Raw genomic sequence first — 12,936 nt, 5'->3', positions numbered from 1 at the left:
TGTAAATATGTGTAAATTCCCCAGTCACTATGTTAAGCTCCAGCCAGGGGGGTGGGTGGGGAGAGGGAGGGAGGGAGGGGGAGAGAGAGAGAGGGAGGGAGGGAGGGAGGGAGAGGGGGAGAGAGAGAGAGAGACAGAAGGAATGCATGGCCACTCCATCAGTAAGACCCACAACATTTGGTACCTCCTTTCCTTGAACTAATTGCAACTAAGAACTTGAACCTGAGTTTGCTTATTTCCTCCTCCTCCTAGTTCACATTCCTTTTCTGCTGTATCTTTTTAGAGGGATGACAAGGAGGGATGACAAGGAGGGAGCTTTTCTTTTGGTTGAAGTGCAAGAATTGAAAAATACTATAAAAAATAAAGTAAAGTAAAATAGGTTTTGGCAGATGCCTTCAAGGTGACATATACAAAAACACAATGCTGGTTTTGAATCCAAAATAAAGGCACGGGAACTGCAAAAAGTACTTCTGGTGTCACATGTGAACCTGCTTTAAAACATAGATCCCCACCAGGCAGATGCTCCAATTGATAAATTTCTTCTCTCAGCAATCTGAGCTGGGCAATGCCTAACGACATATAAGGCTAATGTAGTGTTAGCTCTCCTTTCCCCCATAGAAAATCCCTCTAACCCTGACTACTGCAGCTGCCTTTGCTGCCATAATGCTCTTAGAGGGTCACTAAGCAGCTTGACCTCATTGCCCTCTTCGCCAGACAGCTCTCCTGGATCTCCATTCACAAAGTCGCTGCAACTTCATTCATAAACTAGAAAGGTCCACCTGTCTTCAATAAGCTCCAATGCTTAGTTACTGGATTGGGAGACTTGTAATGACCATAAATAAATACTGACAGCATGTGATCACTAATCCTTACAGCAACTATTAAAGCATCGGGAGACTTCAATCCTTAGTAACAGACATCTAGACAAGATGTAAGATAGTTTTGAGAGGGTGGAAAAAACATTAATACATACTAAGGGTGTGGAAAATTCCTTTGTGATGGTGCCTTTAATATTCATGCTGAAGTGTTGACAATTGCACTACATTTTTGAATACTTCAGCTCTGTGAAAGAGGAGCTAGGTTTTAGCATTAAACATTTTAATGCCATGACATTAGAATCCCATCCCTGAAATAAATGGAAACTATGTAGTAATTGACTGGGACGCGGGTGGCGCTGTGGGTTAAACCACTGAGCCTAGGGCTTGCTGATCAGAAGGTCGGCAGTTCGAATCCCCGTGATGGGGTGAGCTCCCGTTGCTCGGTCCCAGCTCCTGCCAACCTAGCAGTTCGAAAGCACGTCAAAGTGCAGGCAAATAAATAGGTACTGCTCCGGCGGGAAGGTAAACGGCATTTCCGTGCGCTGCTCTGGTTTGCCAGAAGCAGCTTAGTCATGCTGGCCGCATCACCCGCAAGCTGTACGCCGGCTCCCTCGGCCATTAACGCGAGATGAGCGCCGCAACCCCAGAGTTGGACACGACTGGACCTAATGGTCAGGGGTCCCTTCACCTTTACCTATGTAGTAATTAGGGACATAAACAGCTTAGAGAAATTTAGATTGTGTTTCAGCTCATTAAGAAATTAAAATGTACATCATAATAGGTAAGGTGGGGGAGAGCTGCAGTTAAAGGGATGGGTTAAATTCCATGTTTACCTCAATCTGTGATTTTTTTTTAAAGAAAAAAAATCTTCTCACATACATATTTTAACACGTACCTTCTCTCAAGATACATATTTAAATACATATTTTGATACATGCTGAGAAATGTGCTACAACATTCAGAGCAGTGTAAACTCCCAATGGATAGCTGTGTTCTGATCCACACATTAGAGTCACATTGCATATGAATTTGCAAAGATCGCTTTCCTTAAGCATCTGTAACTGGGGTTCTGAAGAAGCATCATTCCAGATGGTGTGTAGAGAGTCCTCCACATCTGGGGGCTCTTTCAAATCTCATAATAAATGTTTGGAGGATGGAGGCACATGATCTTTCACTGCAAGTGTTCAAGTGACTTTCACGGCTGAAAAGGATGTGAGGCTGTCTACCCCACCAAACGTTCAGCACCAAGACCCATATTGTAGCTGGCTAAGATCTTCACTCTTGAAGCTGCCGGGCAAATCCCGGCAGTTTGCTATATCCCTCCTTGAAAATAATCTCCTGCTGCCTTGTCGAACTTGTCTGGCTACAGCCAGTCAGGCCGTTTTGACACGGAGAACATGAAGCTGTTGAATTAAGGTGGCAGGGTTCAGAAGGAAATTTTAAATGGCTGAGGCTGCCAGAGAGCTGCTTTGCTGCTGAATTGGTTCCATTTTCTTTTTAACAGCCCATTTACTGAAGGGAAAGGAATTCAGCAGGTAAAATAAAGGAGATGATAAAAAAAAAAACCCTGAGCAATGATTGCTCAGTCAAATCCCACTTAATGTACAGCAAGCTGCAACCCAGCCTTGTCTTTTCCATACTGGTCGTGCTGCTTCTTATCTTGTTTGTCAGAAAGGAAAACAAGCGTACAAGGTTCTCCCTCCCTTGATATTCAAGATAGTCATAAAAATGCATACATTTATATAGTTAATGTGTCCTTTTTCTTTTGCTCAGAAAGAGGCTGTTAAGGATAAAGTCAGTGCTGTGATTCATGAAGCCTTTTGTTATTCAGTCATGCAAGGACGTGATGTAGTAGTGCTTTGTCACCGGACTAAGCTATCACACCATCTTCGTTTCAGGGTGATATTTGCACGGTGCTTGATCTGAACCTATTCTACAAATCAGCATCAAGGATTTCTGAGGGCAAATGGAGTTTTGCTTTATTTCATTGACGCTATCCCTTTTTAACTCCTTCTGGTAGCCAAACACGCTGCTCTGTATTAAGTTTCACCTTAGCACAGATGCCTTTAGAGTCACATATTGGTGGGCCAGCACTGGTCTGCATCAGAAATGGCAATTATCTCCCCCTCTGCTTTATCAATGAATAGTCAAGCAGATGAAGTGACATCAGCACTGCAATCAGAAATGAGGAAACTCCAAGCCTGATGATGTGACATCATACACTGACTGTCCCTTGATTTTGTGTGTTCATGTGTGACCAGGCAGCGACAGCCCTAGCCCCCAGAGATCAAAAGGAAGGGATAAAGACTCTGACAACGTTATATGGAATTAAAATTAGGCCACAACTTTATTAAACTTCCGAATGTAGAAAGACCTTGGCATAGGCCTTGGGTGTGTATCCCGCCCAGCCCCCCAGCCCGGGGGAACTGGGGCTCATCAGGGTAAATGGGATATGGGGGTGCTCTGTGAGATGTAAGCGTAGCAGGCAGCCAAGCCCATATCCCCACACGTAGGGTAGTTCACTGATGACCAGTGACACCCATATATATATGAACCCTTTAAGAGGGGGACCCTGAAATCACCATCACAGGGGGGTGAGTCACCACTTCACGCCCCCCCCCCCATATAGGGAAGAAAAGACTAAATGATTCCACCCAAGGCCATAACCGCCAAAGTTGTGATAAATTACTACGGGGAAGGCAAAACCTGCCAATGCAGGAAAATTTATTCCTGGCCCTTCAAGAGCAACCAGTCAAAGACCGTAGCAGCACCCACTAAACAGGGAGAAAAAGTTAACTTGCAAACAAGAAAATATTAAACAAAGGGAGGGTAGGCAGGGTGAATCTCCAGAGCCGACTGCCTGGCTATTGTCGGTTCCACCCCCTATTTATAAATGGGGCTGGCCCTACCTCACAGCAAGAAACTTGATTACTGAGGCTGGGCATGAACCTCCAAAAATTAACACTGAGAGGTAAGCCAGCCCCTGTTTGCCAGTAAGCTCCCTGGGAACTGTAGCACTACACACGATCCTGCAAAGGGCACCCACAATGTAAAGTGTGAGTGCTCGTTATTTCTACATCTGCATTCCACCTTTCCTCAAAGAAACTTGGTATCAAAAAGGATATTGTAGAGGTTGGAAAAGGTTCAGGAAATGATTGCGAGACTGGAGAAACTCCTCAATGTGGAAAGCTTGCAGCATTGGGTGACTTTTTAGTCAGAAATGTGTAAAATTAGGATTGACATGAAGAAAGGGAACAGAGAAAAGCTTTTCTCCCTCTAGCAGAACACAAGATGCCATGGACATCCATTGAAGCTGAATGCTAGAAGATTTGGGAAAGATAAAAGTACTTCTTCATGCAGTGCATAAACTATAGAACTCACTTCTGCAGGGGACAGTGATGGCTACCAACCTATGTGGCTTTGAAAGAGGGTTAGACAAGTTCATGTTGGATAAGGTTATCAGTGGCTACTAGGCCTGATGACTGTGCTCTGCCTGCACAGTTGGGAGGCAGTAATGGTATTGAATGACAGTTGCTAGAAGCCACAGGAGGGGAGAGTGCTTCTGATTTTCTGAGAACAGGTTGTTGACCCAGAAGACCCTTCTTATCTACTTATATTGTATACGCTTCTTGTGCTCCCCCTTTTTAATCCTGCCCATAACCATGTGGTGCAGGTTAGCTTGAGAGACTGTGGCTGGATCCAGGTCACATAGAGAGCTTTATGTCAGTAGAGATCTGAACCCTAGTCTTCTCTCAGGTCCTAGTGCAACACTTTCGCCTCTACACTGCACTGGCTGATACCATCTCGTTGTTACGGGGGAGGGAATAGAAGCAGAGATGAGGCTTGTGGCCAGAGCTGATGTCAAGGGTTGGCATAAGTAGGCAACTGCCAAAACAGGGCCCTCTGGAAAGGCGAAGAATTCCTGCCCTTCTCCCTCACCATTGCCACCTGCTCACACAACACATGCTTTACTTTTTCTTTTTTTTGGGGGGGGGGAGACAGACAGACAGATGTGCCATCTCCTGCTCACCCGCTCAGCCAAAAGCTCTTCCTAGCAAGTGATTGGGCAACAGTGGCACAGAGGAATAACTACAGCAGCTGCAAAGAGGGATGGATGTTCTAGTGAAGATGCCTCATCTCAGGGTATCTTGTCCACAACCTGGAGCCAGCATTCTTTCTGTGTTGATGGCTGCCGTCCTTAGGGGGAACATCCAACTTTCCTCCGCCCCTTTGTACTATGAGAGAATGTTTCATTGGAGCTAATCACCCAGGATTTTCTTCTCATGTTGCAATATTGTAGCCATTGTTTAACAAAATTCAGGTATTGTGGGAAGAGTGGAAGAGGGATGTAGTTTCAGCTGCAGTTGTTAGCATTCACAAACTTTATCATCACCTTGGAATTATAATGATTACATCTTTCATTTACAATAGGTGATTGTCTTCTGTTACCCAGCCAATGGTGTAAGAACTGCAATGAGATTTCACACCTACTCATCTCACGGAAGGCACTGAGTTGTTGTCAAAACATCACAATGTCTAGATGGTGATTATAAACCTAAATTAGATTACAGGCAGTACTCTGAATCTGAAGGTTCCTTAAGCCTTTTTACCAATCATTTGAGCCATCCACTCATTTAATGTTTTCTTATTCTAACAACCTTGTAGTATATGCGATATCGCTGCCCTGGACTTCTTTGGGAGAAGGGTAGGATATAAAATAATTTTAAAAATAAAAACGGGTGGGATCTACCTGACAAGCCCCATCAGTTGAAATCCTGTGCAAGAACTTCCACTTGTGCAATGAGGCTTTCCCTCTCCCCTCTATGTGCCCATGTGCACCCCAATATTTGCTGGGGGGGTCAGGAGATACCCCCCCCAACAGCTTGTGGGGGGAGGAGATGAGGGACTGTTCTTTCTGGAAAGCTAAAATTCTTGCATAGACAGAATGATTGGATAAACTCAATGTTGAATTCCACCCATTGTTCCCAGGTCAGAAATTCTGTTTTAGATAGTGATGTGGAAGCCAATGTGAGGCTTGGTAGAAGAGGCAGGTATTAGATCATTTTGATGTATAATAAGTTGAGAAGTTGAATGTGAAACAATTTCATGCAGGATAAGCCTATCAGTGATGAATAGTTGTGATGGAAAAGGGACATGGCTCAGTGGCAAAGCATTGCTTTGCATGCCGAAGGTCTCAGGTTCAATTCCCAGCATCTCCACGTAGAGATGCAAAAAAACTTCCTGATTAACCATGTCAGCACAAGCTTCCATATCTGGCCTTTTCTTCCTCTGCACCCCCCCCCCCCCGCACATCTGCTCCCCTGCAATTGGTGCAGGGTATATGTGCCAGGAGAACCCCCAGAATAGTGTATAAAGGGAGAAGCAGAGGATTGTGTTTTATGACAGCCTGATATGCCTGAGCATATGGAATGTCTAATAGTGGGACATTGAATTCCACCCAGTGTCTGGAATCCTGGAGATGCGCTGCCAGTCATTGTTGACAGTCCTATGCTAGATGGCCCTATGACAACACACACCACAATTGCCTCATTACATAAATCATGTTTAGAACACCACAGCACACACGTAACTGGCTGTAAAGTAACATAACATTATATGTAATAAAACTGTAATTTAATTGTCATATCAAAAAATTGCAAAGCACAGTTCCTGATGGCAATAACATATATTACTATTAAACTTCTATATTTATTATTGTTGTCAAGTCCAAGGATTGTCAAGTCCAAAGATTGTCAAGTCCAACGATAAAACGTACAGTTCCTGTTGGCAATGCCATTTCAAAATACTGATATCTTCCTTCTGCATCATCCTGTGTCTTAAAAGTGTAAGAAACGGAACTTCATTCTGCATTTCCCTATGTCTTGAGAGCATAACAAACAGAACTGCAAAAGGCCCTTCTTCTGAGCTACGCCAATAAAACTCAGAGACTAGAGGAGCTAGGAGTCCATTTTGTTTTCTTTATTGCAAAGCAATAAGGGTTACAGTCGAATCATTTTCGCAAGCCTGCAAGGTCTGGGCAGGGGTATTTATAACATTTCAGACAAAGCATTTCAATTTAACCAATCATATTTCATTACCTCATTTCAGTTTAGTACGCATGTACATTACCTAATCTAATACGCATGCGCAATACGCATTGTTAACTAAACCTTGATTCTCAGAGATTGTTACATTTTCATTAGTTTGCATGCATGGGAATCTGTGTTAGGCCTTTGTGTATGGGAATCTGTGTTAGGCCTTTGTTCTATGTATCAACTTATGTTCTAGCTTTACGAATGTGATTGACGTATTTGCTGTCGCTTTCCCAGTAGGGAAGGTCTTTTGCAAAGAATCATCAGTTTCCTTAAAGCAACAGGTTACCATAGCATTTCTATTATAGCATATTCAATGATTTATTGGGGTTCACATTATATTCATTGTGGCCCCTTTGGGCCACTGCTACAGAACTACTTAGTAACAACAAGGCAGCTGATGATAGACCAGTTCTCAGGATACACCCTATGATGGCCCTATGAAGCAGTTTCCTATGTTCCTATAACTGTTTGCCAATGTGACAACAGGATGCTGGACTAAATTGAACTTTTAGTCTGGACCAGCAGGACTTTGCCAATGTGACAACAGGTTTGCCAATGTGACAACAGGATGCTGGACTAAATTGAACTTTTAGTCTGGACCAGCAGGACTCTTCTTACATTGTTATGCTTATTAGGTTTTGAGGCGCATACCTAAACACTTCAGGAATGAGTGTGACCAAGTTGGTAGGAAACTAGATGTCCTCATCAAAGAGATGGAAACTAGATGTCCTCATCAAAGAGATGGACTTGACAGAACCTCCCCTTTGGGTGTACTCTCAGTGGGAAACACGGACTTCTTTCTGTGTAGCATATGACCTGGCTCTTGATAAAGAGTAAAACTCAAAAATGCGGTGTCAGTTATTGCTAGTCAGAATGGTAGGCTCTGGGTGGTTGGGTAGCAGAATCTACTTGGTTACACAGTCCAAGGCTGCATTCAAATAGCAGTTTATTCTGTTTTCCTGACATTTCCCTAACTGTTAATTTCCACATTGTATATGCCCTTTTGAACAGCATAGCCCTCTTCTAGAAATATGGAGGGATATATCATAAGCTTAGCGTTTGTTTCTGTATCATTTGCTTCTAGAAAATACTGTACTTTGCTTACAAATAACAAGGGAATGAGCACTAAACATGTGCTATATTCCACTATATTTCTGGAAGAGGCTTATATGTCATGCAAAATCTCAAATATAATGCAAAAATTGACAGGGAAATGGCAAAAAAACAGAATAAGCTGCCATGTGAATGCAGCCTAAATGATGGAGAAATGTTATAGAAATGTTGGGCTCAGTGTCCTGCAAATTCTTTGCTGTTTTTGTTCATGAACACTGTCATTTTAAGGCTTAATTTTGTAAGTAGCTAGACCAGCCTTCTCCAATCTGAAGCCCTCCAGATGTGTTGGGCTAGAACTCCCATCAGTCCCAGCCAGCATGGCCAATGGTCTGGGCTGATGAGAGTTGTAGTCAAAAATATCTGGAAGGTTCCCGGTTAGAGAATGTGAGCTTTCCATGGTGGTACTAGAAATCACACTGCTGATCTGCTTCATTTTTTAGGTGACGTGTAGAAAGATAAAATATATATACTAAAGGACAAGCAATATTTTACAACTCTTACTGCATGACTAGACTATTTCATCGCTAAACTACTGAGAAAGAGGTATATGTAGAGCTGTAAATACTTCACATTTGTGGAAGTAAGATTTTACTTTCCTGTTTCGGTTTGCTGATTTTCAGAAGGCAGCACAGATACTTTGGCATTCACTCAAATACTCCATAACATTTCATTCCCTTAGTCACAGATATAGTTATTTGACCTTTTATAAAGCTCTTATTACAATTTTTCAATGGCAAATGTCCTTTGAAACCATATTTCAGCATTATTTTGATCCAGAACTTTCCCAGGGATAAAGAAACTCTGAACTTCCAGGTGATGTTCTGCATCAACTCTCATCACCCCCAAATATCATGGTCAGTGGTAGTCACTGTAGTCTATCAGCATCAGAAGAGCCATAGACTCCCCCATCTTACCGCAATAATGCCCTTTGTCTATTTCCACTATTCTTTACATAACCTAACAATAGGATTCCGCACCAATCATTATCAAAGTCATAAGATTCCTTGTTGTAGAATGGTCTCGTGTTGATGTGATAGTTCTGAAGAAAGTGGTTTAAGGATTACAGTCACAAGACCATGCCTTCCCCCCTTGTTTCATTTTGTGACTCCAAGGCTCATTCAGCTTTCAGGTTTGCCACCAGTAAAAGAGTCATTATCAATTTGTTGTTAGTCTCCAAATATATATAGTGGATGGGGTACAGTGGAGAACCAGTACATGTGTAGGGAAGGTGTTACCTTATTTTACATCTGTCCCTCCATTAACCTCAGTATAATTTCAAGGACATCAGGAATAGGAAACCTTTGGCCAGAGGTGCCCACTTGGGCCCAGTGACATCATGTTGTGCATGCACTGCTCGGCCGCCACTCTCTGCTGCCATAGCAGGACAGAGTCTCCGCCTCCACTGTCTCTGTTGGGGCCTGACATAGTTGCATATGCACCCCAGAAGCACATCCACATCCACAGCAGGCCCCAATAGAAGACTTGTGGCGCATGCAGAGGCCCCGACCCAGCAGTGGTGGTGGCACCAGAGAGTCAGAGGTAAGGCAGCAGGCAGTGGAGGCCAGGCACCCACAGTGAAAATTTTGTGGGTGCCCAGGCACTCAGGGACCCCTGGAGTTGGCAACTGTACCTGCTGGGCCTTTCATAATAATATGAAGGGCCAACTCTCATCAGTTCCTGGTAAGATGGCCAAAGGTCAGGAATGATGGGAGTTGTAACCAGTGCCATTTTTTTTCTAGAAAAAGAGGTGCCAGAACTTACCTCTTGCATTCTCTTAGAATGCCAATGGTGCCCACCTGACAGGTGCCAGTACACTGGTACCTTGGTTTAAGAACAGCTTAGTTTATGAACAACTTGGTTTAAGAACGCTGCAAACCTGGAAGTAGGTGTTTTGGTTTGTGAACTTTGCCTTGGAAGCAGAACATGTTCCACTTCCTGTTGAGTGTGTTCCATTTGTAAACTGAGTCCCCTGCTGCTATGGGAAAGCATGCCTTGGTTTAAGAACGCTTTGGTTTAAGAACAGCCTTCCAGAACAGATTACGTTCGTAAACCAAGGTACCACTGTACTGCGTCCTGGTGAGTTCTGGCAGAAAAAAAGGTCCAGGTTGTAACCGCAACTGGAAGGCCATAGGTTCACCATCCCTGCATTAAGCCAAACTAATTATGGTAGTTTCTCTATGTGCTATAGTCCTGACAGCCAAATATAACATATACCTGTAATTCCCACTGGTCTCCACATGCTAATCTCTACTGCTGTCTCAAGCTACTGGTGTCAGGCGTCACAAATCCTAAATATTTCAGTGGAGGATCATCCAAGATGAATGTCAGCCTACCGCTGTTTTTATGTATTTTCTTAATTTTGCTCTTGTTTTAATTATCCGTTGCTTGTTTCCCTACCGTGCTATCAACTCCATGGCTAATGTTTGCAAAGATGCCCGATGTACCGTGGGTGATAAATGCTACTATTATCTTAAGCAGGGAGAGTCTGGCTGCCCTTTTATTTCAGAGGATCTTCTGGAGGGATGGGGTGGAAAAGGATGGGTGGGCGACTGTTTTCTCAGTGCTGTTCCCTTTGATACCATCTTGGCAAAATAGCCATCATATATTAAAGACAACACAAAACGTTGGCTCAGTTCCGAAATCTAAGGGGACCCAACTAAAGTTGCTTGCTTTAATGTTCAAGGGAAAGAAAAATACTTAGAAGTGCTGTTCTGAACCATTATGAATCAAAGGGATACTCCATTTCCAGATGACACATCGGGAATGTGTTTCTCTCAGAGACGCAGGGTGCAACTTTGATTTGTGCTAGTCACAGGCGAGGAAACCACAGTGGCATTGGGCACAATTCATCTCAAACCAAAGGCTTTTTTCTAGTTTTGCACTGTAAATTGGGGTAAAGGACCACAAGCCAGAGGTTCCAACTTAACACAGGGCCATTGCTTAACAGTTTTGAGCAGTGTTGCTTCCTCGTACTCTAGTGCATCATATGAACTAGTAAATGTCCAGACACTTGGAGTATCCAAGCCCCATATCTAGAGCCAGGAGGAGAGAACAGCAGTTGAGCAATTGATGGGAACCCATTCAAAAGACTGTTTATCTTAAGGGTTTACCATCCTGCTTTCATTACTGCCTGGATCCTCCTGGCTTTCTGGGTCATCAGAGGGAACAAGCCTTTCAACACCTTCTAATCTCTTAACATATTTTGCAATTCTCATGGAGGTTTTAAGTTGACATTGCTCATGTCTTGCAGGTAATGAATTGAGAAACTTAGCAATTCTATAGTTTGTCCAAGTTAAATTGGGGTCTTTTAAAAACTCAAATTCAGGACCTTGTCTCCAAGGACACCTTAGAACCATTTTTTTTCATCCCCTGAGGAGAAAAAGCAATAAAACTTCTCTGAGGCGTGGTACAGATGACAATTTAAATAAATAAATAAACCACTGACTTTCTAAAACAATGAAAGGACAGAAGAAATGTCAGGCAGAGATTTCTGCCAACCAGCCTCGTGAGAAGCTTCTTCCCAACATATAGTCATATTTTATCCTTTCATCAAATTGAAATCAAAAGAGGGCTGTTAGATTTTATAGTGTGTTTGATGGTGCATTGCATCACTAGCTGAATCTCCAGCCTAAATGTTCATTTTGAACAGCGAATTAACTACTTAAGCATCCTTTAGAAGAGGCTGAACCCATTACCTTTGTTTTGTTATTCAGGTCTTTAAAGAATATCTTGATGCAGCCATAATTGCCTTCCAGAATTATCTGGGTTTTGGAAGCAAGTTTTAGATGTTTTCATCAAAATATGTTTTCAAGCCTATTACACATAGTGTTCAAAATGGTCCCAAGAAAGGAAGAGGTGATTGTTTCATTCCTTTGCTCTCCAATGTTTAATATGGGTTCTTTTGCAGTTCCATATTTCTTTTATTGTACTGAGAAAATTGATGAACCAAGCCATTTTTAACCATCAAGATCATCATAATCATCGTTGAGTTATATGATATGAATTGTAGAATGGACTCAGGAGATAACGTGATGTGATTGGCTACACTGGCATTGATGCAATTTAACACTAATGAGGGCTGTTGGGTTTTGTTGTGAACAGAGGCAAGAGAAATTAAGTGAAGTGAAAGCTTGAATGCAAAGTGAGAATCTAGATGCATAGTCTAGAAGTCCGTGGCAACTAGCCTGCACAAAACCATATCAGATTACAGATTTTGGGGTGGCAAATTGTTATGGTAAGAGATCAGTTGGTATCTGGAAAAGAATTACCTGATCATGACTCAGCAAGTCTTTGAAATGAATGGCTGCTGAGGCTGTGTTGAGAGTGTTGTGTTTGCGGTTCCTGCCTTTGTCAGATTTAACCTCTCTCTGTGTGACAGGGGAACATTGGAAGGTAACAAAAGTGATGAGGAGGTGTGTACATTTCCGGGACAGGAAAAAGCTGCTAGAAGGTGCTAACCTTGCAGCTTACTTATTAAAGGAAGGAAAGGATATGTAAGCAATGTACAAGATGAGAAACAATGTAGACCGCGGGCATAGGGAACTTTTCTTTGCCAGGAAGAGAGTTGTGCATTGAAAGGAATAAAAGAAATATTTTCTGGTGTGTTCTTCCCCTCCTGTGGAAATCTGTGTATGCCATACCCATGAAGGGTAAATCAATGGCTATTTGGCGCAGGGGATAGAGGGAATATGATGCTTTTGTTTTTTCATAACCTTGGAGTTAGCACTGCACTAATCATCCTACTGTGTTGATCTATAGTATTTCAGATCTCTCTCTGTAAAATTACTTGAATGCACACCCTGTGTTAGATTCTCCCTGCACAAGCAAAGCAAACTGAAGTCGTCAACAGGTTTACCACACCTATCAGCCAATCACCCATTCCCACCACCCTTCTGAGTAATACCCCTCCC

The 12,936-nt window shown here is 42.8% G+C and overlaps 1 protein-coding gene across 5 annotated transcripts in view; it reads left to right on the top strand.

Moving 5' to 3' along the window:
* The window catches only part of FLRT2 (fibronectin leucine rich transmembrane protein 2), a 92,425-nt gene that overhangs the window by 43,538 nt on the left and 35,951 nt on the right, over window positions 1-12,936 (top strand). The window contains exon 1 of one of the 5 annotated variants that reach the window (XM_033141663.1): window positions 11,722-11,881. The exons of the other annotated variants lie outside the window; for them this stretch is intronic. The gene's annotated coding sequence lies outside the window, so the exon portion shown is untranslated. Of the gene's footprint in view, window positions 1-11,721; window positions 11,882-12,936 lie in introns of those variants that run through there. 5 annotated transcript variants of the gene reach the window in all.

This window comes from Lacerta agilis, chromosome 1 (genome assembly GCF_009819535.1).
Source record: "Lacerta agilis isolate rLacAgi1 chromosome 1, rLacAgi1.pri, whole genome shotgun sequence".
NCBI classification, from domain to species: domain Eukaryota; kingdom Metazoa; phylum Chordata; class Lepidosauria; order Squamata; family Lacertidae; genus Lacerta; species Lacerta agilis.
This window is presented reverse-complemented; position numbering and strand designations above follow the sequence as displayed.